Source organism: Lepus europaeus, chromosome 19 (genome assembly GCF_033115175.1).
Source record: "Lepus europaeus isolate LE1 chromosome 19, mLepTim1.pri, whole genome shotgun sequence".
In the NCBI taxonomy this organism is placed as follows: Eukaryota; Metazoa; Chordata; class Mammalia; order Lagomorpha; family Leporidae; genus Lepus; species Lepus europaeus.
This window is the reverse complement of record NC_084845.1, coordinates 12,626,700-12,647,647: the sequence shown is the minus strand read 5'-3', so window position 1 is coordinate 12,647,647 and position 20,948 is coordinate 12,626,700.

Below are 20,948 nucleotides of genomic sequence, written 5' to 3'. Positions count from 1 at the left end.
TGGGAGGTAGCGGGGCTGCCTCAGATGCTTGGGTCCCTGCCACGCACATGGGAGACCTGGATTGGATTGAGCTTTGGGCTTTGCACCTGCCCAGCCTTGGCCATCGCAGGGATTTGGAAAGTGAACCAGTGGATGGGACACCTCTCTCTCTGTCTCCTCTTCCTGCCTTTTGAATGAATGCTGACATAAGGGGTAAGTGTGTAAATCCAAGTCACGTGGGACCCAGCTCGTGCCATCATTCTTATTATGAAACTCCTACTGTGCTGCCAGGCATGTAGTAAGGCCTCAGTAACCATAGAAACACAACACTAACAAGAGATGGCTTCCATCCACAGTCACGCAGCTATGCCTGCTCCCCACGGGCCCTCCCCCAACTGCTGTGTCTCTTACCTTGGGAAGGGCAGTGCCACGGGTAAGAGCTAGAGGCTAGAAACTTGCAGGCGCACCTACTTGCTGATTGACCTCAGGCAAGTGAACACACCTCTCTGAGCCTTCTCCTAGATGGCGTAGGATAATGGAAAGCAAGATCATGATATAAAATAATTCAGAGCTAACACAATCCATGTCACTGCTATTTATTGGCATAATACACTCGGTATCTAACATTGCACATGAACCATAGTATCTATGTGATGACACGAGGCCCATGGCAGGTACTCAGTGAACAGGCGCTGGCCCTGCTCTTCTCAGAAGGACCCTGGGACTGGCCCTGCCCGGGGCAGACCTGGATCCTTTCTTTCCTTTCCTCCCGTGACCCCACAGAATCTAATCTCCAGCCGCTAACTTCCCAGAGGGCCTCCTTGGCTCCAGGGTCACAGGGCCCCACCCTCGGGCTCAGCACGGGCTCCTGGTTTAGAGCCGAGGCAGGAGAGTGCGGCAGCCACCTAGAGCCCCCTCCCCGCCCCCGCCCCAGCAAGGAGTCAGGGGCATGAGGCAAGGGCAGGGGAATACCTGGCAGGGAGGCAGAGCCAGGCTCAGGAGCGCAGCCCACTGCACACAGCACGCACAGAACCGTGGAGACCCAGGGCGTGGGCACTGCGCCTGCAGGCGAGCGACACACGCGTGGGCAGGGGTAGGGGCGCTCCCTTCATGCGTGGTGCAAGAGGCACACAGAGACGCCCCCATCGGCATGCGTGTGCCCCCACAGCCAGAGCCCCCAGCCTCCCTGACGCAGGGACCCACGGCAGCACTTGCATGCAGCATCCTCACTCAGAGACGACTTCCTCGCTGCTTATCATCACACTCGGGACAAACAGCAGGAAAAACAAACATGTTCTTATTACATAACTTTTTTTTTTCTTTGAGAGAAAGAATGTTCTGTCCTTGGAGGATCCATGAGCCCTTGAGAAAGTCAGATAGCAAATCAATAACCCGAACGCAAGGTGCAGATGCCTGTTTTGCAAAGCATTGTGGGAGCACAGTGGGGCGAGAGGCACGGTGGCGTGTTTTCAGTGTGATTCGTGTCACCAGACCTCTGCTGAGGTCTCGCAACCTTGGTCGACATTTCTCAGCGGACCACAAAATGGGGAGATGGCTACCCGTGAGAAGCTGTCATTGAGAGCAAAAAGAAAGCGCTGGTTTGCGTCTGACTATGAACAGCATGACGGGGGTACATATGACATATTGGATAAGTGCAGGACTCAGCTTCTCTCCTAAGGACTCACTCCCACGGCCATTGAATCCAGTTGTTTCTAGGCAATCAAGAGGCAGCGGCGCCCCCACGCGGCCAGTGTGTGCTCTGCACGCTGTGGTTTCCAGTCTGCTCCCAGGACCAACACTATCGGTATTCAGGTCCTCAGCCCCACCCCAGCCCTACTGAAGCAGAAATTCCAGGGACGAGGTGACGGGCGGAGTCTTACAAGCCTGCCTGGCGATTCCGCTGCAGGTTCGAAGTTGATAATGACTCGGGGCTTTGTATGTCACGGTTTATCACATCTAGAATGCTCTGTGTTGATACCTCAATTTGCTCAGCTCTTTTCAAAGTATGTTGTGTGTCATTTTTCTGCTTGCACAAGCATTCTGTTAGCACTCAGGAGAAGGAATTATTTTTTATTTTTAAGATGTATTTGAGGGGCCGGCGCCGTGGCTTAACAGGCTAATCCTCCGCCTTGCGGCGCCGGCACACCGGGTTCTAGTCCCGGTTGGAGTGCCGGAGTCTATCCCGGTTGCCCCTCTTCCAGGCCAGCTCTCTGCTATGGCCCGGGAAGGCAGTGGAGGATGGCCCAAGTCCTTGGGCCCTGCACCCCATGGGAGACCAGGAGAAGCACCTGGCTCCTGGCTTCAGATCAGCGCGATGCGCCGGCCGCAGCGGCCATTGGAGGGTGAACCAACGGCAAAAGGAAGACCTTTCTCTCTGTCTCTCTCTCTCACTATCCACTCTGCCTGTCAAAAAAAAAAAAAAAAAAAAAAAAAAAAAAAAAAAAAAAGATGTATCTGAGGCATCATCCTGACTTAGCTATTGAGAAAAGAGAAAGAATTGAGTATTACAAAAGTTTGAAATTTTAAAAAAGTACTAATATTTATATCCCTTGAAATTGTGATTTGCTTTTTATGGGAATAATACAGTGAAACACTTACATTTCTCTTTTTAAAATTTATTTATTTATTTGAAAGAGTTACACAGAGAGAGGAGAGGCAGAGAGAAAGAGGTCTTCCATCCAATGGTTCACTCCCCAATTGACCGCAACAGCTGGAGCTGAACAAGAGTTGCACTGATCCGAAGCCAGGAGCCAGGAGCTTCTTCTGGGTGTTCCATGAGGGTGCAGGGGCCCAAGGACTTGGGTCATCCTCCACTGCCTTCCCAGGTCATAGCAGAAGCTGGATCGGAAGTGGAGCAGCCGGGTCTTGAACCGGCGCCCATATGGGATGCCGGCACTTCAGGCCAGGGCATTAACCTGTTGTACCACAGCGTCAGCCCCTTACATTTCTTTTTAGACATGTGTTTCAAGATAAACTCTAGGGTAAACATGCACACAGTCACAGATAAGTTATTCTGTCTTTGTGGAACGCCTGTATGCTTTGTTGGTATGTCTTCCATAGCAATGTCATTGACTATAGTACTCAACCTGTGAATATTTTAAATGTTGAAATAAAAATAAGAAATATGAAAAAATGTATTTGAGGGGCCGTTGCTGTGGCATAGCAGGTAAAGCCACCGCCTGCAGTGCCGGCATCCTATATGGACGCTTGTTCGAGTCCCAGCTGCTCCACTTCTGATCCAGCTCTCTGCTATGGCCTGGGAAAGCAGTAGAAGATGGCTCAAGTGCTTGGGCCCCTGCACCCATGTGGGAGACCAGGAAGAAGCTCCTGGCTCCTGGCTCCTGGCTTTGGACTGGCTCAGCTCTGGCTGTTGCGGCCATTTGGGGAGTGAACAAGTGGATGGAAGACCTCTCTCTCTCTCTCTCTCTCTCTCTCTCTGCCTCTGCCTCTCTGTAACTCTGCCTTTCAAATAAATAAATAAATCTTAAAAAATGTATTTGAAAAGCAGTTAGAGAGAGAGAAGGAGAGAGACTGAGAGAGATCCTCCATCCGATGGTTCACTCCCCAATTGGTCACAATGGCTCAAGCTGGGCCAGGTCAAAGCCAGGAGCTTCTTCTGGGTTTCCCACATGGGTGCAGGGGCCCAAGGACTTGGGCCATCTTCTACTGCTTTCCCAGGCCATAGTAGAGAGCTGGATCAGAAGTGGAGTGGCCAGGACTTGAACCAGCACCCATGTGGGATGCTGGCATTGCTGGCAGTGGCTTAACTCGCAGGAAAATCTTGAAGACAGCTCTCAGCCTAGCAGCAAAGGCGCTGGGTCCCAATTCGGAGCGCTCGTGTTGCACACACAGCTCAGACTCCGGACTCCAGCTTCCTGCTAATGCGCACCTGGGGAGCAGCAGTGGTGGCTGAAGTCCTTGGGCTCCTGCCCGCGTGGGGGAGATCCAGACTGAGCTCCTGGCTCCTGGCTCCAGCCCCAGCTACGGCGGGCATGGGGGGGGAGGGACAGTAGAAGGGAGAACTCTGTCACTCTGGTGCTCTTCTGCTTCTCACATAAGTAATTAAAACTTTTCCCTTTTTTTTTTTTTAATTTATTTTTGACAGGCAGAGTGGACAGTAGAGGGAGACAGAGAGAAAGGTCTTCCTTTTTGCCGTTGGTTCACCCTCCAATGGCCGCCACGGTAGGCGCGCTGCGGCCGGCGTACCGCACTGATCCGATGGCAGGAGCCAGGTGCTTATCCTGGTCTCCCATGGGGTGCAGGGCCCAAGCACTTGGGCCATCCTCCACTGCACTCCCGGGCCATAGCAGAGAGCTGGCCTGGAAGAGGGGCAACCGGGACAGGATCGGTGCCCCGACTGGGACTAGAACCCGGTGTGCCAGCACCGCAAGGCGGAGGATTAGCCTGTTAAGCCACGGCGCCGGCCAAAACTTTTCCCTTTTTAAAGAAAAGTTACTCTCTAGGGGTCTGAGGTGGTGCCTCGTGAGACCAGGCCGGGGAAGAAATGGAGTCTCCGCCAACATGTGCTCAGCTGATCGCAGGACGTGGCTGAACGCCCCCTTCTCACACACCTGACCCGCCTGCCGCAGGTGAAGAGCCTCATCTCCATTTCCTTGGGCCCCACAGCCCCCTTCAACCTTTCAGGGGCCGTAAGCCATTTGGCAAGTGGGGCAGGACGGGGTCGTCAAGCTGCAGATTCAAATTCAGCAGGTCTGGGCTTGGGCGAGGCTCTGTCTTCCTCCACGTCCCCAAGGGAGGCCATGCAGGAGAGAGGCACTCTGCTGGCCGACAATGCTGCTTAGACAGATAAAGCAAGAATTCAGGGGCTGGCACTGTGGCCCAGTAGGTTAAGCCTCTGCCTGTGGCACCAGCATCCCATATGGGCACTGGTTCCTGTCCTGGTCGACTGCTCCACTTCTGATCCAGCTCTCTGCTATGGCCTGGGAAAGCTGTAGAAGATGGCCCAAGTCCTCGGGCCCCTGCACCCACGTGGGAGACCTGGAAGAAGCTCCTGGCTTCAGACTGGCCCAGCTCTGGCCATTGTGGACTTTTGGGGAGTGAACCAATGGATGGAAGCTCTCTCTCTTTCTGTCTCTTCCCGCCTCTCTCTGTAACTCTGCCTCTCAAATAAATAAATCTTTAAAAAAAATTCAGCCTACATTTGGAACCTCCACCTGGAGGGGGTGGTAGGGACACCTGGGTGTGGTCCATACTGGAAGAGAGAATCTGGTGAACTTCAGGACAGAGCCTGGGTGATGCTGACTCTGAAATTCCTGGGGGCTGGCACAACTTTGGCCGCTGTGGGTGGGCAGGGGACTTGAGCCGGCTCTGCTTGTCCTTGACAGTGAAATGTTTGGGCTGAGGTGTATGAGGGAGTCCTGGCCAATATCACAGCCCGTTACTCTGCCACCGAGGATTTCCCGAGCTCTTGCTGTGTGGCAGGCAGTAGTATCCTGGTTGCCAGGGGCAGGGCTAAACACAACAGAAAAGAATTCTACATTCTAGCAGAGAACAACAAGCAACAAATGTGATCAATAAGCAGACAGAAGGCATGGTAGTGATATGTGCTGGGGCAAACAAAATGTAGCAGGATAGGGCTATCAGAGCACTGTGGGGGAGGGTGGTTACAGTTTCTCGTGGCATTTTACTTTAGATTGAAAGGGAAATCTCCTGGGGGCTGCTGGAAGGGCTCTTCCTTAGTGGTATCCTTTTCCTTTTTCTGCACATTGCCATGAGGATGTAATGTCTGGAGCAGTGGCAGCCTAACTCGAGGATGAGGCTGAGAGGTGGAAGAATCTGGGTCACTGACAACATTGCAGGGGTTTCCTGAGTTAACCACTCACCCTCATACTTCTTGTTCTGTAAGATGGTTCTGTCTGTCCTACAACCACACGTGATACGAGAGTGTCTTGTCAAAATAAAAACCCACAACCCCTGAAGAAGTTCAGTGGGCGTCCACCCAGATCCGCCGGCCAGAAGGCACCACCTGGCTCTCACAGGCGGCAGTGGTCAGCACCATGGAGAGCGGCCGGGCCGGTCCTGGCCTGGATCGGCTCCTCCAAGGGGGTTTCCAGTCCTCCCTGGCTGGTGGCTCAGCTGATGGCCACAGAGGCTTTGCTGCTGTCAGCTCCCCAGCTGGTCCAGCTCGGATGTGAACTGGAGATGGTTTCTGTGCACAGGAATGAAGCTCCTTTGTCCTTGAAGTCAGAATCGGAGTCAGGAATGTAGGATGCGTCGGGCTGCTCTACCTCTCAAGTTCTTCCTCCCCAGTGCAGGGGACCCGCTTCTTGGGGGAAAGGGACAAATGCCCATCCATGCCAACCCCAGGCTTGGCTACGTCCCTTGTGCTGACCAGAGGAATGGGCATGGAAGTGCGGAGGAGTGCGGCCAGTGGGAGGAGAAGTTTCAGGAGCCAGCACGTGGCCCTCCATGCGCTCTCTCTGTGGTCCCCCACCCAGGGCTGCACCTGCACCCTGCACCCCGCGTCTCAGTGCACAGCTGCCCGGGTCACAGCATCATCACCTGCTGCAAGCTGGAATCAGATGCAGAGCTTGGACCAAGTCCAGGAGCTCCCATCCGGGACGCGGGCACCCGGGCAGCGTCTTCACAGCTACCCCACCACCTCCCCTTCTCCCCAGTGTCTCTTAATAGCTGTATGTGAGTCCACAGTGTCCTCCAAACAAAAAGTTGGGGCTGGCGCTGGGGCGCAGCAGGTTAGACTGCTGCCTGCAATGCTGGGGTCCCATAGGAGTGCTGGTTCCAGTCCCGGCTGCTCTGCTTCCGATCCAGCTCCCTGCTAATGCACCTGGGAAAGCATGGAAGATAGCCCAAGTGCTTGGGTCCCTGCATCCACATGGGAGACCCAGATGGAGTTTCAGGCTCCTGGCTTCTGCCTGGCCCAGCCCCAGCTGTTGCAGCTGTTTGGGGAGTGAACCCGAGCATGGAGGATCTCTCCTGCTCAGTTTTTGTCTCTCTGCAACTCTGCCTTTCAAATAAACTAGTAAAATTTGGAGGTGAGGGGGTCCAGACATGGAGGTTTCCTGGTTGAATGACATCATCATAGACCCAAACACGTCCCAGCCTTGCCCTACAATTTCAGTATTTCAGATCGTCAGCCTGGTTCTCCGCATGAGCGCAGGATGGCTGCCACAGCTCCAGGCATCATGTGAACAAAACCTGCAAAGGAGGAAAATGCTGTCCCTTTCTCTTTCTCCAGAGCTGGTCTTTGGATCAGCTCTGTCCCAGAGCCGGTGTGTGCCGTCATTCTGCTGTCCACAGGGAGGTGTGGACAGACAAGGGAGGTGTGGACAGAATTCCAAACACTGCTCCAGGCCCTTCCTTATGCCTGTGAGTCTTTACATTAATTTTTGTTTTATTTGAGGACAGAAACAGAGACAGACAGAGCTCCTCCATCTGCTGGTTCACTCCCCAAATGTCCACAAAGCCGGGGCTGGGCTGGGCTGAATCCAGGAGCCTGGAACTTAATCAGTCTCTCAGATGGGCGGCAGGGGCCCAAGCACGTGAGCCGGCACCTGCTTCCTCCCCGGTGTGCTTAGCAGCAAGCGGGAGAGGATCGGAGTGGGCGCTCAGACCTGTGCACTCGACAGGAGGTGGGCGCCCCAAGTGGCGGGCAAACCGCTTCACCAATCCCCGCCCCTCTTCAGTTCCTAACGTAAAATACTTGAGGCCCGCAAAGCAATATTTTTATGATGATAAATGGAAGTTTATAAACCCATCACTCAACGAAAACCACAGACTGCACGTCTCCCTGGCCCCATGCACCCCCGGGCCCCGGATAACCACTCCTGCCTTGCTGCTTAACCACGCACGAGTGGGCAGCTTGACAGCTGTTGAACCTCACGAAATTCTCCTCTTATTTCCTGCAGCCGTCTGTAACCTGGCGTCTGCGCTCCGCACGGTGCTCCTGCTGAGACAAGAACCGAAGCGTTCATGGGTCGGTAAAGCCCAGGATGACCGCAAGGGGGCGGGGCAGAGTCCGGCGGGGACACACCAGGGAGAGCAGGCAGCACTGGGGCCTGGGCTTCAGGTCCTGACGGCTTCTGAACCCCCACCCCCACCCCCGCCCCGTGAAGGGGGACCCCGGAGCAAAGGCGGCCCACGAGCAGAGCCTCCCCTTGGGCACACAGGACCCTGTCTGCCGCGCTCAGTACCTGTTTAGGGCTTTTCTGATCTTGGGACAAAAGCCGGGGCAGAGACCAACACTGTGGCACGGTGGGCTGAGTCTCTGCCTGCAGCGCTGCCATCCTATATGGGCACCGGTTCGAGTCCTGGCTGCTCCACTTCCGATCCAGCTCTCTGCTGTGGCCTGGAAAAGCAGTAGAAGATGGCCCAAGTCCTTGGGCCCCTGAACCCATGAAGAAGAAGGTACTGGCTCCTGGCTTTGGATCAGCAAAGCTCCAGCTGTTGTGGCCATCTGGGGAGTGAACCAGCAGATGGAAGACACACACTCTCTCTCTCTCTCTCTCTCCCTCTCTCTGCCTCTCTTTCTCTCTGTCTGTAACTCAGATTTTCAAACAAATAAATAAATCTTTAAAAACAAAAAAAAACCAGGAGTCTAAATAAAGACTGCGCTCAGCCCTCTGCTCTCTGCTGAGCCGCCCACCTGGCCTGCCCAGTGGCATTCTCTCCATCTCCCCCAGTCCGAGTGACAGGGCACTCTCTCCCTATCCCATCTGTTCTGATGGATGCCCCATCCCCACTAGAACCTTATCACTTTGCTCTCTGTCTCGTGCCTGAATTCTTTCTTGTGTGAAGACAAGAATCCCACGGCTTCCATTACCTTTTCTCCGGTGACATTTGGCGACCAAAGAGGGACCCATGAGGACACCCTTGAGGGAATTCACGAAGGGGTCAGGAAGGGATTGAAAGAAAACTCCATCCAGGTCTTCCCTCAGGCAGGGTCAGATCTGTGGGAGCGACTCTTGGTCTCCCAGCGTCCCACAGCTCTCAGAGAACGTGGAGCTCCCGGCCACAGCTTACCCACAACCCAAACTCCACAGATTGTAACGGGAAGGGCAGTTGTCTGAAAGCCCGGAGACTCCCTGCCCCCAGCTCGTTTTGGCTTTCCAGTGGCTGGACTGTGACCCGAGGACCTTGCCTCTCTCTTAGAAGGACACCTGGTCACACTGTCTATGGCTACGCGAGGCTAATATTGGCCCTCCAGGCAAACTCGGATGACTAGAGGTAGCCGGCAATCATGAGTGATAGGAGGTCTCGAGCACTTGGTGAATCAGCGCGCCTGCCAACCCACAGCCAGTCCTGCCATCCGGGCATGCCCGGCGTGCCGTCTTCCCTGCAAACGGGCACCATGACCTTTCCCTGCTCTCTCTTCTGGTCAACACAGCCTGCTGCACCCACGCAGGCACGGCCGGATACCTCTGACTCTCCAGGGCTGCTTCTCCCCTCTCTCTCCATTTCCAGTTCAGTTCCCCTCCTCACTCGGAGGGGGGAGAGGAAATGCCTCCATCTACAGCTACAGCTAAGCAAGAGGGAAGCCTTATTGCATTAACCCTTCCCAACCCAATGGATGGGTTTTTCCACTGTGATGTACAGTTTGATCCCCAGACCTTATAAAAGGGAAGACTGGTCTTTTCTGTAACAATGCCTGGCCACAGTATAGAGGACCAAGTAGCATAGCCAGAAAATGAGAGATTAAACTATGAAATGATGTTACAGCTACATTGATTTTTCTGTGTACACGGTAAATGGGCAGAACTCCACTTTTAAACAAATTGAGGGGGAGATAGGAAGTTGTACTGATGACCTCAACATACACAAACAGGTCGCCACATTTGGTCTTACCTGAAAGGCCATACTTCTCGTCACGGGCACAGTTTTGTTTGTTTGTTTGTTTGTTTGTTTGTTTTGACAGGCAGAGTGGATAGTGAGAGAGAGAGACAGAGAGAAAGGTCTTCCTTTTTGCCGTTGGTTCACCCTCCAATGGCCGCTGCGGCCAGCGCATCTCACTGATCCAAAGCCAGGAGCCAGGTGCTTCTCCTGGTCTCCCATGGGGTGCAGGGCCCAAGGACTTGGGCCATCCTCCACTGCCTTCCCGGGCCACAGCAGAGAGCTGGCCTGGAAGAGGGGCAACCGGGATAGACTCCGGCACTCCAACCGGGACTAGAACCCGGTGTGCCGGCGCCGCAAGGCGGAGGATCAGCCTGTTGAGCCACGGCGCCAGCCATGGGCACAGTTTTAACTCACAGGGAAATGTTAAGTGTCAGAATTTGCCCATGACCCTAGCTTTCTAGCTCGCCCTGATGATATAAAAGAAATCTTCAAAAATCAGGGTTGGGTTGAGCACCTCATTGGCTGACATCAAGAGGCTGCCTCCGTGGTCCACCTTATTGGAGACCAGGAGAACGAGGAGCAAGCTAGCAGCAGGAGCAAGGTAAGGACAGGCAACAGGCCAATCAATGGCTGCTTAGCCTGGTGATCTGCCATCAAGGAGACCCAACAAGGCCAGGGCACCCCAAATGGCTCCTGTTTCTGATACAAGGAGCCAGGGCACTGGGCAAGCAGCTGTCATGACAGAAACCGACTTCTGTCAGCTCTGCCAAGAGCAAGGCCACTGGACACGGAACTGCCCTGGGTGTCGAAGGATTCCTGGGTCAGAACCACAGACCCTGTGGCCCCTTCAGCTCTGCCCAGCTTCCAACTCTGACCGCTGCTACTGAGGGGGATGGCCTAGGGTCAGTGAAACGTAAGTTGCCTATTTGTACTAGCCTGCTACTCTGCTCTCCTCCTGGTCCAGCCACATAATGCCCGTCAACAGGGTGCCTCCCTTAAGCATATGTACATCTCTCTTGCAATTATAACCCCATGGATACCTCTAGGGTTCACACATCCAGCCAGGCCTTAAAACCTATCCAAATATTATCAAGCTTAAAAACCCCTTCCTGTCAGTTCCTAAAAACAGGGCTTAGAGCAACAGCTAACCTAGATAGTTCTACACCTATTTGAATAGGTCCTCACCGAGGATTTAAGGGGTCTATCTCTTGAGGGGAGTGTGCAATAATCCAAAATATAGATGGTCAAATGTAAATAATTGACTAGTCTCTTTCCTTTCCCTGCCTGAGACTCTGGTCTTGTACCTTAGCCTAACTTCCTAGCAAAATGTAGCTACTAGGCATCCAGAGGGGGGAAAAAGCATAGTATAGCCAGTCCACTAGAGAGTTAATTATTTAACCCTTATCCTCACCCCTAGAGGTGGGAAACAGCCTCAGAGAGGATATTGGCCAGGCAGCAAATTCCCGCCATTTCCCTCACAGATACAGTGAAATAGCACAGTTCCTAAATCAGGCTCTCAACGGGGAGCCAAGGCAGAGCCCCCTCCTTTGGGAAAAACAAGCCAAGCACAGCTTTTATCCATTGAATAGTTGCTGTGACTAGAGCTTCTCACAAGGGGATTGCTAACTCAGTTCTTCAAACAGGCAGACCCTACACTTGCTACCTAGACAGCTACCTGCTGTCCAAGACAACGCCCCAAACTAGGGTCAAACTGGATGGGTGCAACATCATGTTCATGCTTTCCAGGACAAGGCTGGACAACTCCAGGGCCAGGTCAGACAAGGCTAGAATACCTGGTCTACCATCACATCTGGTCATGGAAATCTTGGTCATTGCCTCTCCTTGGCGACATAGCGTCCACGTTCCCTCTGCTTCTCTGCAGACTACTGTGCTTTAAGTCCGTGTTTGTTCTGTCGCTAGCAGAATACAAGCCATCTGGCTCCAGGTGCTTCTAAGACAGGGCTTCCAGCCTACCTCATCCAACAAGGTGACCCACCCTCTGGACCAAGCAGGACATTGCTTCCCAAGGCCGCTCTCAAACACCATAGGACAGACAGCAAAAGCAAAATACCCATATCCGTCTCTACACCCTTTTGTCAGCTTTCAAAGTAGCTACAGAAAATGGACCTGGGGCCGTTATCCCTATACAACTATGGGTACTTCTCTCTTGAGGGGGGAGGACATGTTAGGCAGGAAGTCAGGAATCAGCCTGTGTGTGAGAAGGGTCCAAGGGAACTGACAGTCACAGCAGTCCAGCATCTGCGTTCAAAGTCCTGCCCAGACCCTGATAACCTCTGACCTCCCAGGGGTCCCAGCCCTTCCCCCAAGGAAAGCTCCCATAAGACTTCTCTCTCCTCAGGACCAGATGGGTTACCTGACCTGATACCACGGGGCAATAAAACCTTCTCAGACATCCTAAGGGCAGCCCCCCTACTCTGCCCCAAGCCAGCAAATCTGGGGAGAAAGTTGCTAATTTTCACAACAAACCCTTCTGCCAGGACTCCCCATCCTTTGTCCTGCAGGAGAGTGGGAGGTGGGTAAACAGACTCCCTTAGAAACGTGTGTATTCTCTCCATTTCCCCCAGTCCGAGTGCCTGGGTGCTCTCTCTCTCTCTGCCCCTTCCGTTCCGATGGATGCCCTATCCCCAGTGAAACCTCATCACTTCACTCTCTGTCTCAGGCCTGAATTCTTTCTTGCATGAAGACAAGAACCCCACGGCTTCCACAGCCTTTTCTCCAGTGATGAAATGAGAGGGGCTGGGCCAGGCTGAAGCCAGGAGCCCAGAGCTCCAAATACTGGGGCCATCCTCAGCTTCTGCCTTCCCAGGTACATCAGCAGGGAGCTGAACCGGTAGCAGAGCAGCTGGGACCCGAGCTGGCACCCATATGGGATGCCAGTGCTGCAAGGAACACCCCCGTGTGTCCTTGACACAGCTTCGGTGTGGCATTTGTGGCTCACAGCACCTGCAGGCGTTGAACTTTCTGAGACAATGCCGAGATGTTTCGTATCAGATCCCACAGCACACCCTTTCTCTGTTGAAGTAGCACCTTGACAGTAGGGACTCCATTTTGGAGAACCTGAGACTCCATTCTGGGAAGGTGGAAGGTGTCCCCCCACACCGTGAGACTCTGGTCTGAAACTATGATCTAAAACAGTTAAACAATAGCAGTCCACTACATCACACTTGGCAGAGCATAGAAACCCCCAGCATGATCGCTCAAGCTTGGAAGTGGATAGGCTACACCTGGGTTAATGATACAACTGTAACTTGTCTATGTCCTACATATGATTAAAACCAATACCTGGATTAATGTCAAGATTATAATTGGAATTGTTAAGATTGTAACTGGTATTGTCAAGATTATAATTGATACTAGTTTCACATAGGTTTTAGGTCAGCTTGACCCCAGTAACCATGTATTCCCCCCGATCCTAGCAACCATGTATTCCCCTCCCGATTTTGTGGTTTTTGCCTTTATAAACCTTGTTGCTTTGGGCTTCAGGGTCGAGAGTTCTTTAGGGCATGAGCCCACTCTCCACCGCCGGCAATAAAGGACCATCACGTTTTATCAATGTGTGGAGCTCCTTTGTTTGCACTCGCTCAGGTACAACATTTTGGAGGCCCCAGCGAGATATGGAGACCACCTCCGGGAAGACCTCGCTCCGATCCTTCCAGGTTGGTGCTCTGGCCATAGGGGAGGCGCCCCCTGATGATGTCCCAGGGCCCCGTGTCCCAATTCATCGACCTGGGAGGCTCGGCTCGACCTCTTCACCGACCAATTGGCCTTAGGTCCTCTGGTAAGTCGACTCCTGTTTTCTGGTGGCGCCTTCTGGGTATTGGAGGTCTGACGAGACGCCAATACAGTCTCCCCTCCATTTGAGCGCGACGGCGTTAGGACGGGAGACTCTGGTCTGGTTAAAGAAAGGCCTGTCCTGGATGTGCTGGTTTCTGTTCCTGTTTTGTGGCCACTTTCTGATGCACCGTCTGCAGCCATAATCCTGGGAGGTGAACTCTTCTCCCTGTCCTGCCTGTTTGTCTCCTTTATTCCTTTGTCTCTGGAGTCTCTGCCCCTTCCCTGAGCATGGGCTCTGCTAGGGGACACCTTTTCAATGTATGTTCAAAATTTTCTCTCTGTTAAATCTAAAAAGATTGCTGCCTTAAACATTGCCTTATAACTTGCCAACGTTTTGTGGCTTGGTTTTTACAGATCTGGATGAGAAATCACAATGGGTGATCAGCCCTGACGTGGACTTTTCAGTCTCTGGTTTACGTCACTGATTTCTAGCTGGAGTTTTATAAAAAGAGTAAAATTCCATGGAAATGTAATTTTGACCTTCATTCAGATAAAGGTATGATACGATATCAACATGTTAAGTCACTGAGGTGTAACTGCTAAATATAAATTAGGTAAAGGTAAATGAGATAAATGTGTCTAACAAAAATGTTTTCATTAGAGCCCATATATAAAAAAAAAAAAATCAAGACTGCTTAAAAGTAACTAAGGTTAAAATTTGATGTGTTATCTTATTTTAAAAATGTTGTCTAAATTTACAGATTTTTAAAGGATTATTTTGATATAAATCTAGAATTCAGCAGATAAAAAGGCCACAAGTGTAAAACTGTTCTTGGTAAGAAAAAAAAAAAAAAACAGGTTTCAGTTGTAAAAAGAGGTTTTTAAAAAAACAAGTTTAAGTTGTAAAAGGTGTATAAAGGTCACAAAAGGTAATAAAAAATTTTCTGGATACAAAAGCTATTAATTAAAATATGATCTTCTTTGAAACAAAGTTTTTGTAATACATGTATGCTAGTATTTTTAAATAGTCTTTAAAATTTGTTAAACTACAACATATTCTTTCTTTTTTTTTTTTTTTTTTTTTTTTTTTTTTTTTTTTTTTTTTGACAGGCAGAGTGGACAGTGAGAGAGAGAGACAGAGAGAAAGGTCTTCCTTTTGCCGTTGGTTCACCCTCCAATGGCCGCCGCGGTAGCGCGCTGCGGCCGGCGCACCGCGCTGTTCCGATGGCAGGAGCCAGGTGCTTCTCCTGGTCTCCCATGGGGTGCAGGACCCAAGCACTTGGGCCATCCTCCACTGCACTCCCTGGCCACAGCAGAGAGCTGGCCTGGAAGAGGGGCAACCGGGACAGGATCGGTGCCCCGACCGGGACTAGAACCCGGTGTGCCGGCGCCGCAAGGCGGAGGATTAGCCTAGTGAGCCGCGGCGCCGGCCTACAACATATTCTTTCAATAGTTTTTATTTAATTGGTGACTCTGCCATTTTCTAGACGGATCCAATCAGCTCTCTTCTCTTTCCTGGTTCTGACTCTGTTACAATTGTTCCAAGTTATGGGATGATTCCATGTGCTAACTTGTATTTAAGGATTTTATTTCCCATTTGATTGACAAAGAAACATCAATTTTGTGTCCCATTGGTGTTCTCTGTCTCTCTTTTAATTCTAATAGTTTAAAACAGCTGTGTTTTTATTTAAAAAATTATGGTTTGGTCAAATATATACTCATTCTAAAACATTCCAATGTTCACTTTGTAACAGTAAAATGTGCCAAAGTTATAAAAGTCTAGGAATTTTGCTGTGTTATCAGTCACGATGGCTGATGGCTTCATAAAAGGAGGCCCAGAGGACTAAAAAGGGATAAATGGTTAATAAACTCTTACAGGTACTTTCTAAAATAGTGTGTGGAGTAAACAAGTGCCTCTTCTTGTTGTCTAGTAAGTTTTATAATTTTAACCATGACCACTTAAAGCGTTTTGTCAGTCACAGTAACTGCTCATAAAAACTAAAACATTGTTGGTTGTTGGTTGTGTGTTTAAATGTGTCCTCTTTTAGGTTTCAAAGGACTTCTTTTTCCTACCTTTATTATATTCAGTACTTTAGTATGGCTCTACAAATAGATAAAGCCAAAGTTTAACAGGTTCCAACTAAAAAAAGTATGGCTAGTTCAGGTTACTAAAAACAAAAAGCAATTCTAATTAATTGGTAATAAAAAAAAAGTTAAAGATCTTAAAAAGCTGTTACTAAGGCTGCTTTATTGTTCTATCCTGTAATGTATGCTACATGTTATATGTGTGTACATATTGTATGTCTACATAAACAACTTATTAATAGCTCTCTTTTAATTGACTTATAAATATAAGATTGCTCATAAATTTAAACTACTAAGTTAACCCAAAATACATTTTTGGTTCACATTACCTAAATAAATCTCTGTCTCAGGTGTTTTAAACTTGATATTTAAGAAAAACCAAAAAATTTTTAAAGTCATTAACAAGTTTATGCTTGGGTTGGCTTGTCAAATAAGTTACACTTGTGTTGAAAAATACTTTCAACTACAGATACTCTTATAATTTAAAAAAAGACTTTAGACTTTTTGGTAAATACTTTCATAAGTTGTTATTTAACAGTTAAAATTACTTACTAATATTAAATTATTAACAGTAAGTAATCTAAAAAGCCTGTATTCTCTTCAAGATAAGAAACTGATTCTATTCTAAATTCTCCATCAGGACATACAATTTAATCTTCAAAACTTATAAAAGTAATGGCTACCATTTTTCTGTCATCGTGCCTGGCCACATATAACAGCTAGATTTATTTTGCCATCGATACAGTAAACAGGCAAAACCCCCCTTTTCAAACCAAACTAATGGAGAAATACTAATTGGTTAAAAATGGTTTGGATAAAGCGGTCTTTATGTTTGATCTTATACATGCCTGTGACAACACATTTCTAGCCCAGGCCACCAAAGATTAGTGATGGGATTGAGCACCCCCTTGGCTAACACCCTAAAGGCCTCTGTGGTCTACTTTAACAAGGACAGGAAAAAAAAAAGAGGAGTGGGTTGGACAACAGGAACAATGTAAGGACAGGTGACAGCCAATTAATAACAGCTCTACACAGCAATCTGCCACCAAGGAGACCCAACAGGCCAGTCCACCCTCAATGGCATTGGTTTTCGATGTGGAAAGCCAGGGCTTTGGACAGACGGCAGTCACGACAGAAGCCAGCCTCTAAGGAGCCCCAGCAGCTCTGCCAGCCCAGAGCTGGGTCACTAGAAACGGAACTGCCCTGGAGTCGAAGGACTCCTAGGTCAGAGCTGCAGACCTTGTTGGCTCTAAACTGAAAAGCCCTTCACTCTGCTCAGCTTCCAAAGTAACCACCGCCATCCGGGGACAGCCTAGGGTCAGTAACATTGTAGACAAAGTTAGGGATTTGCTTTCAGAGATTCTGCCTCTCCATACTGACCTCCTATTCAGTCCTGCTCTGCTCCCAGGCCAGCTAGGAACTGGGAGTCAACAGGGTGCCTGCCCTAAGGAGGTTCACACCTCCTTTATGATGTGTCTTCCTGTACCCCATGTAATTAATAATGACCCTGTCCTTTGTCTTAGACCCTGTGTATTTAATCTGCTTGTTAGATCTGTTTTCTCCAGATTTAAAGCAGTACAACCCTAGATGGCCATGCACGTAAAACCTTGGATGGAAGCAGTTTCTGCAAGCTGACACGGCAGCCTCCTCAAAGACCACCTCCTGTTGGAACCCTGTTTCGACTGCCACTCCCCCTCCACACCCTAAGGGGCCCCCAGGACAACGACCCCCTGTCAGCAGGAAGTAGCCAAGATGAGATCGACGCCCGGGGTCCCTACAATAGTAGGGTGTGGATTTAAAGAGGGGGAGGACTGAGGCCCTCTGGTTGGGTTAAGTGCCTGTGGGCCTCTCAGGCTTTAACAGAATGTCTTGTACATACAGACTGTAAGCTGTGAACAAAAGATTTACTCTGACCTGATCCCAACTCTTCCCACTGTGATATTCTGTACCCAAAACTAGCAATGGGGGGCTGGGTCCACCAAAGCAAACACCAGCTCTTAGCACCTCCCATTCCAGTTGTCACCAAAAGGCCCCGGGTTAGTTCTGGTCCAGGTTGGGTTCAGTGTGGCAGGCACTGCTGCCCTCAGCACAGCATCCCTGGTTCTGGGTGAGCCAAGTACTTCCCAGATGCCAACATCAGCCAGCGCCAATCTTCTATTAATCTGTTACCTATTACTCTACTGTGAATATCCTTCCTCATCCATAGGATGTGACTAAATCAAGGATTTGATTAGTCTCAAAACACAAAGGGGGGATGAAGTAGCACCTTGACAGTAGGGACTCCATTTTGGAGAACCTGAGACTCCATTCTGGGAAGGTGGAAGGTGCCCCCCCACACCGTGAGACTCTGGTCTGAAACTATGATCTAAAACAGTTGAACAATAGCAGTCCACTACATCACACCTGGCAGAGCATAGGAACCCCCAGCATGATCACTCAAGCTTGGAAGTGGATAGGCTACACCTGGGTTAATGATAAAAATGTAATTTGTCTATGTCCTACATATGATTAAAACCAATACCTGGATTAATGTCAAGATTATAATTGGAATTGTTAAGATTGTAACTGGTATTGTCAAGATTATAATTGATACTAGTTTCACATAGGTTTTGGGTCAGCTTGACCCCAGTAACCATGTATTCCTCGCCGATCCTAGCAACCATGTATTCCCCTCCCGATTTTGTGGTTTTTGCCTTTATAAACCTTGTTGCTTTGGGCTTCAGGGTCGAGAGTTCTTTAGGGCGTGAGCCCACTCTCCACCGCCGGCAATAAAGGACCATCACGTTTTATCAATGTGTGGAGCTCCTTTGTTTGCACTCGCTCAGGTACAACACTGTCTCACCTGAGACAGCTTGAGTGGGTTTCTTCTGCTGGCAATAAGGCAATACCAGCCTTGCTGAGTCACCACAAATGCTCTGGCTCACAACTCTGCGCCGTTCCTCCCCAGAGATCCCCCCTGACAGGAGTCACCTGCTACAGCTTGCCCCAGTCCACTCCGAAACGCACGGGGAGCTTCAGTGTGTATCAGTGTTCGGAGCTGGGTCCTCTAAGGGCTGGCTCAGCCAGATGGGCACTGCTCTCAGGAGAGAAGGGATGCCAACACAGCAGGAGTGCGTAGTGGGCGGGGAGCTCCCCACGGTGCCTCTTGCACTGTGTCCTCCCAGCCCACCTGCAGCTGCCTCAGGTCCCAGGCCCCAGGGCAGGAGGTGGGAGTGGCACCTGGGGTCCTCCTGCTGAGCGGGGGGCACAGGTCAGCCCAGGCAGGAGGATGCGGGAGCCTCCCACCCCCCCCCCCCGGGCTGCTCTTCCCTGCTACATTCCTGGCCTGTGAGCCTGTTTCAGCCAAACGCGGCTACTGCCCAGGCCCCCACGCTGTCCAGCTGGGTCCTGATTGGAGCTGGCCGCCTCCTCCTCCTCCTCCTCCTCCTCCTCCTCCTCCTCCTCCTCCTCCTCCAGACTCCACCCCTCTTACCCCCTCTCTGCCTACTCTGGGACCCCAGGGACGAACTCAGGACTCGGGACCTGCATTAACAAACAAACAAAATATGAATTTCAGGGCAGGTGTTGAGGCTGATGGCTAGGACTCTGTCTAAGATGCATGTGTTCCACACTGTGCTCCCTGGGTCGGGCACTCACCTCTGGATCTGTCTCCAGCGTCCGGCAAATGAGGAACCTGGGGAGCAGCAGTGATGGCTCAGAAAGGTGGCTCCTGCCGCCCACATGGAGGACGTGGCTCGAGCTTCTGGCTCCTGGCTTCTTTTCCCACCAGTCCCGGCCACTGCAGGCAATTGAGGAGTGAAGGAGTGGAAGGGAGAGCGCTCTCTCTGGCTGTCTGGGTCTCTCTCTCTCTTTCTTCTTTCTCTTTATATTTTTTAAATGTTCCTTTTCATGCAAAGCTTACTGATGCAAAAAATAAAACACACCATTTTCATAGCATGTAGAAAGTGTTTAATTAAACTCCAGAACAGCTTTTGCTTAAAAGCAAACTCTTACTTGAAATAATTGGTTTGTTTTGCGAACCTGGGATATGGAGCAGCAGGAGGGAAGTGGTGGGCAGATGCCCAGGGCCCGAACCCCCCAAGCCGGTGCTGATGCCCCTCTCCCTGGCACAAGCTGGGGACCTCGCAGGAGGCGAATGTGTCCGCGGAAGCTGTGTGGCACCCGTGGCCACGGTCACAAATGGTCACAGACGAGGTGTCTCGCACAGCGGCGATTTATTGGCTCCAGTTCTGGAGTTCAGAGTCCACTCAGCACCTGCAGGCTGGGATCCAGGTGTTCCCAGGGCCACCTCCTCTGGGGGCCCCGGGAGATTCCCTCCTCCCCCTGCAGACTCCAGAGGCTGCCCTCAGCCCCTCGTCTGCCTGTGCTCCCTGCTCCGTCCTCACCTCCCTGCTCCGTCCTCACCTCTCTGCTCCGTCCTCACCTCACTTCTCCATGTGTCAGTGTCCCCCACCCAGCTCCCCTGAAGAGTGTGCATGAGACCCCACCCAGGGCCCCAGGGCACCCAGGAGTCTGCTCACTGCAAACTCCATAACACGCTCGCCTCTGTAAGGACGCTTTCCCCAGACACACTCCTGTTCACCGGATCAGCACCATTTGGAGCCAAACACAATGTTCCCTCGCTCAGGACCCTGACTCAGGGCTGGATTCCCACGGCCTGCATGGGGTGCCCTGGGCCTGCCAGAGGAAGGGAGACCCCGCCCCCGCCCGCAGAGCTTATCAGGGTGTGGTCGCCCGCACCATCAGGGGCCCTGCGCATGTCCCCTCACAGGGGATTCAAATGCTACTCCTTGTGGGTACACCCAGGATGCCTGAGCAGTCAGAGAGACTGCTCCCTGGTGCTATGACATCACACCCTCCACAACCAGTCGGTGAATGCAAATACGACGGAGCCACACATGAAATGTCAACTTTCCAGCAGCCACATTCAAGGGGGCCAGGGCTGTGGTGCAGCGGGTAAAGCCACCATCTGCAGCCTTGGCATCCCATACGGGCACTGGTTCCAGGCCTGGCCACTCCCATTCCAGTTCAGCTCCCTGCTAATGGCCTGGGAAAGCAGTGGAAGAGGCCCAAGTGCTTGGGCCCCTGTACTCATGTGGGAGACCCAGATAAAGCTCCTGGCTCCTGGCTTCGACTTGGCCCAAGCTTGGTCATTGTGCCCATTTGCATAGTGAACCAACAGATGGAAATCTCCCTCGCTCCCTCTCTCCCTCTCTCTCTCTCTCTCTCCCTCTCTCTTTTCTCTCTCTGTTTCTCCTTCTCTCTCTGTAATTCTGATT